This window comes from Nicotiana attenuata, unplaced genomic scaffold (assembly GCF_001879085.1).
Source record: "Nicotiana attenuata strain UT unplaced genomic scaffold, NIATTr2, whole genome shotgun sequence".
Lineage (NCBI taxonomy): Eukaryota > Viridiplantae > Streptophyta > Magnoliopsida > Solanales > Solanaceae > Nicotiana > Nicotiana attenuata.
The window spans coordinates 115,696-121,695 of NW_017673735.1; the positions used below are offsets into that span (position 1 = coordinate 115,696).

At 37.6% G+C, this 6,000-nt stretch overlaps 1 pseudogene; it reads left to right on the forward strand.

Annotated features, from left to right (window-relative positions):
* LOC109217136 overlaps window positions 1-5,308 on the forward strand; it is a 53,691-nt pseudogene extending 48,383 nt beyond the window's left edge.
* The last annotated feature ends 692 nt before the right edge of the window (window positions 5,309-6,000 follow it).

Sequence of the window (6,000 nt, forward strand, 5' to 3'; positions counted from 1 at the left end):
GGAAGGAGTTAGAAGTTGCAGTTAACTAGAACACTTTCACCAAGGAAGAGTACAGCATTGGAACTCTAGTTATTTCCTATTCTACTAACTCTATAAATTACAAGATGTTCTCACTTTACAAGTACGCAAAACGCTGAAGTTAAACGTGTGTTTAGAGCAAAATAGTAAGGCATTTTGCAAGTAATTCTTGTGTGATTCAAGTGTGCGAACCTGAAGCTACATGAGCCAGCTAGAAGAACCAGTTCCAAGTGTCTGTATTTTACTCTAGTTCGATTGTAGTAGGTATTTTCATATTGTACCTTTCAGCTTTATCTAGAAGTAATTGTAATAGGTACTTTGAGTATTTAAGTTATAGTTAACTTGAAGTTGTCGCAACAGTTAGAGGTTGGTTGCTAGAATGGGATTAGAGGTAATCCTTAGGTTTACAAAGAGTTCTTATAAATGTTGTTTTGGCTCAGTGATTTAATGAAGTGTTGGGGAAAATCCTACTGAGTAGTAGGTCGTGGTTTTTTCCACCTTTTGAGCAGGGTATTTTCCACTAAAAATACTTGTGTTCTTTATTTTTCGCATTTATTATTTTCGCAATAGTAGTATAAGGGACACGTAGAAGAACCAGGTCCTTCTATTATCTGTGCACGCGAAAATTGGACACCACACAAACCACCCCCCCCCCTTTGTGTGGCATTTAAGTATAAAACATCAAAGTTATTCAGCTCGATAAGACGTGATGAAGTCGTTCGTCTCATTGACTCTATCCGGTCAGATTCTTTTTCAGGTGAGCTAGTTATTTTTACACAAAGGATCGTTTGGTTCGCGAGCTCCATGACGTGTACATCAGCATTTGGGCAAGTAGTGAAGGGGAAAGACGTATTTGCCAAAGAGATTAGAGAAGTAATAGGGTTAGCAGAAGGCTTTGATGTTGCCGATATCTTCCTTTTATACAAGTTTCTTCATGTTCTCAGTGGAATGAAGCGTAAACTTCTGAATACCCACCTCATGGTAGATGCCATTGTTGAGGATGTCATCAACGAGCACAAGAAAAAATCATGCAACTAGGAAAACTAATGGAGCATTAGGAGGTGAAGATTTAATTGATATCCTACTAAGACTCATGAATGATACAAGTCTTAAATTTTCCTTCACCAATGACAATATCAAAGTTGTTATTGTTGTAAGTACTATTGAATACTACAATACTATGTTTTTCTTACTTTCCCATATCCATTGCCATAGCTAAAATATTTTTAATTTTATACCAAGAATAAGAATTTCTTGTTAGAAAAATAATTTAATGTGGTAACATGGCCATTTTTAATTTGCAGGACATGTTTGCTGCCAGAACAAAAACTTCATCAACAACAATTGTATGGGCTATAGCTGAAATGATGAAGAATCCAAATGTATTCACCAAGCTCAGGCAAAAGTGAGAGAAGCCTTTAAAAATAATGTAACATTTGATGAAAATGATGCGGAGGAGCTGAAATACTTAAAGTTAGTTATTAAAGAAACTTTAAGACTTCATCCACCATCTCCACTTTTGGTTCAAAGGGAACGCAGGGAAGATACAGATATAAACGGCTACACTATTCCATTGAAGACCAAAGTGATGGTTAATGTTTGGGCATTGGGAAGAGATCCAAAATATTGGGATGATGCATAAAGCTTTAAGCCAGAGAGATTTGAGCAATGCTCTGTGGATTTTTTTGGTAATAAATTTGAATTTCTTCCTTTTGGTGGTGGATGGAGAATTTGTCCGGGACTGTCATTTGGTTTAGCTAACCTTTACTTGCCATTGGCTCAATTGCTGTATCACTTTGACTGAAAACTCCCAACCGGAATGAAGCCAAGAGACTTGAACTTGACTGAATTAGCTGGAATAACTATTGCTAGAAAGGGTGATCTTTACCTTAAAGCCACTCCTTATCAATCTTCTCATGAGTAATTTAATAGCATCAGGTTTTTTAATTCCATTGTCAACCTCAATATTGTGTAATCTTTCTAATGTTTCAGGTTTTACCGATTTGTAATAAATGTTGTTTTTATAACATGTATCACATCCCATGTACACGAAAGATGCATTAACTAATTAATTAATTGTGCCATTATATTATGCACTACAAGAAAGTTAAGATACGACGATTAAGTCCCATAATTGTCAGAAAATGAATTGCTGACATTTATATTAGTGTTGGTAAATAAATTATGATATTTATTTACGACTCTTATCGAATGTCACCAATTTTGAGTTATAGCTCATTCAAGGTGCGACATATAAGGAAATGTCGACAAATCATACCCATCCTTGTGACACATACTTAGAAATGTCGGAAAATTATCTCTAATTAATCAGCTTTTTTCTTCCTTTTAGATGTTAAACAAAATAATAAAATCTAATTTAATACCACAATCATTCATATAACTTCGATACCACAAGTCATACACAATAAAAGAAATTTGTATTAATGATAAAAGAGTAACTTACATACTTTAATTTTTAAAATCACATAACACTATTAAATTATGATTCTCAAAGCAATACAAATTTATTCCTGATGCAACTTCAGAACAAGCTAAGAATGCTATGATAAACTCCAATGATGTGATGACCTAATAGGTCATCTAGAGTTTTAAACCTAAATTTCATTTTTTGAAATCTTAAAAAACTCATTTTAACCTTCCTCAATTTGATTGCGCAGTCCGAGTCATTTTCTGGAAGGCTTTTATGTTATAGATTGATAAAGTATGAAATTTTGCCTTTAAAATCCATTTGAGTTGACTTCGGTCAATGTTTGGAGCAAACGGATCTGGATCCGTATTTTGATAGTCTCGTTGGGTCCGTATCGTGATTTGGAACTTGGGCATATTCCTAGAATCGAATTCGGAGTTCCCTAACTCGAGTTATCGCTTTTTGTAGAAATTTTGAAGTTTAAAGGCTTATGAATCTAAAGGTTTGACCAATGTTTGACTTTATTGATACCGGGTCCATATTTTGCTTTTGTAATTCGGTATAGGTTCATTACTATATTTATGACTTGTCTTTCAAATTTTGTGAGAAACGAAGTTGGTTTGGCGTGATTCGGACGTCCGGTTGTTAAAATAGAAGTTCTAAAGTTTTCTTGAAAATTTCATTTGATTTGGTGTCTGATTCATAGTTGTAGGTGTTATTTTGGCAATTTCATCACGCGAACAAATTCGTATGATGTTTATGGACTCGTGTGCATGTTTGGTTTGGAGCCCCAAGGACTCGGGTGAGTTTCGGATAGGCCACTAAGTGAGTTTGGACTAGAAACAATGCTGGTATGCTTCAGTTCTAGTGCAGGTCTTCCCAAGAGCCGATTTTCCCAAGAGGCGATTTTCCCAAGAGCCCAAGAGCCCAAGAGCCCTTCTTCCCCAATTCTAGAGGCGATTTTCCCAAGAGCCCTTCTTCCCCAATTCATTGGTAAGTGATTCTAACCTATTTTCTTTCAATCTTTCATTGCATTTCATAAGATTTCAACTTAAAATCTAGGATTTTCATGGTGGAAATTGGGGGTTTGGGAAGAATTAGGATATTTTGTAAAATTGGAATTTAGACCTCAAATTGAGGTTGGATTTCAAAATAAATCACATGTTAGTTTATATGAATCCACCAAACTATAGAGTACCTGGTCCTCTATGAGTTTCAACTGAGAATACTAATTAAAACAGTAAGTAAATGAGACACGGGCTTTTTACGTGGAAAATCCCAACTCAAGGGGACAAAAATCACGACCTACACCTGTAGGCTTTCAACTTCACTAACTTATAAACACACAATTACAAGCCACTTTGTAATGACTCAATTACAAAGACTTCAACTCAACTAACTTGTGATACACTTACCACAAGCTACTTTGTCACTCACTAGTTACAAAGACTTTAACTTATGACTAACTCTAGTCACAACACAAACTCAGAAGGTTTATGATTTTGAGTTTCCTAAAATAAAGCTTCTAAGAAAGCAGGATAGGAGATACAATGAAGAACAAACAACAAGATTACAACTCAACTACGGACACTCATAGACTCATTGTGGAACTGATCCTTAGTGGAGTTGTCTTCTTGTTCTTGACACACTTGTGACTTCAATGCTGGATCAGATCTTTTATGCTTGAGAGAATATCACTAAATGCTCAAGTAAATATCTTATGCCTTACACCATGTTGTTATACTACCAAAGACATCCCAAGGATGATGTCAATTCTTGGTTGGTACACGCCTCTTCCCAATGGGAAGTGACTGTTGCACTGTCGCGTGTACAGTTGCAGGCAGTTACTTTCTGCAGTTGCTTTCCAGCTGTATAGTTGACTTGTACTTCTGTCAGAGAACACCAAGGGATTAGGTCCTTGTCTTGTTCCTCTATTTTCTTTACTTGCAGTAGTTCACATTAGGTGGAGTTCAGGCTGGAATTCGTTCATTTGCAATGTGTACCAAGTGTGTCAGGTTCCCTATCTAGTTCTTGACAGTAAGTTTGTTAGATCATCAAAACATAAGGCAAAGACATTGAAAACCCATCAACTTCCCCCTTTTTGATGATGACAATCTTAGACATTGATAACATAAATTTAGAGTAGAAATAACCAGATGAGGTACCAGGAACTTCACAAGTTCCCCCTGACTTTATGCTTCCCCTTTAATCAGATCCCGTATTTCAATTTCAATTATAATTCCCCCTTTTGGCATCATTAAAAAATACACAAGCAGTCAAACAACATAAAGAAGTCTAACATAGCCAACTCATGCCACATAAGTGCACACAACATGACAGAAAAGAGAAGCAAAAGGAAAACAGCATTGTACAAGCAAAAGGAAGAGTTGTTTCATTGATATAAAAATGGACTGATTAAACAGGAGCAGTAACGGTGAAATCCAACATGCCATCAAAAAGAAATACAAAAAGAAAACAATAGCCACAAAACATTATAATAGAAGGCAACTGGTCACTGAGAAGTTTCTAAGGGGTACTAGAATAGGGAGACTTGGAGAAGGAGGCAGACAGCTGCTCTTCAAGCAGTTTTGCGCGAAGCTCATCATTTTCCTTGGTCAAGCGGGCAACTTCTTCATGGGAAGAATTAACAAAACTAGGTGCCCCAACACCTTGACTAAGCTGAGTTTCCAGTATGGCATTCTAAGCCCTCAACCTCCTGATCTCTTCGGTAGCAGCATTTTGAGCATTGATCAGCTGAGAAATGGTCGAGGTGCTTCCACCAACCTTTTCTACACACTCACACTCTTCCAGAGTTATGGGTGCCCACTTTGGGATTGGCCAAAGGAACCTTGTAGAACTTAAACACTCGAGTGAAGAGAAAGCCGTATGGAATCCCGTGATTGCCACCTTTAAATTTTGCCACCTTTCGCATGTGTTCTATCATGATTGTGGGCAGATTGATTGGGTCAAACTCATCAAGAGCCTCCATTAAGACAAGATCAGACTTTGAAGCGATAGACCGCCTCTCAGCACGAGGTAAAAAGCACCTTATTGACCAGCTCAAAAAGAAGCTGATACTCAGGAAGTAGTGCCTTCTTATGTACCCGTTCCCCCTGCTGAATAGCTTGCTCTTTCATAATAGCTCTCCTAAAGTTAGCTCCACAAGCAGCCTTGACTGAGGACATCCCTTTTTGGAGAACTTTCCCCAAAGTTGAAGCGTCAAGCACAATGTCTACTCCATTTACTAGCATACAGATGTGGTCCCCCTCAACAGTGAAGAGAGATGCGTAGAAGTTTTGTACCGCATCTTCGTACACCTTAGGCACATCCTCTTGAAGCAAATGATCCCACTGCTGAAATTCCACCATCTCCAGAACTTGCCTCATACCTGCCATCTCTGAGATTGCCAGGTCAAACATACGACCCCACAAGACTTTCTGAGTTCTCAATCTCTCCTGCCAAAGACCACTATCACAGGGTATGGTCTTCGTAGAACCAGGTCCCCCTACAATTTCCCGTTTTCGTTTTCTAGACCCTTCAACAGACTTCCCTTT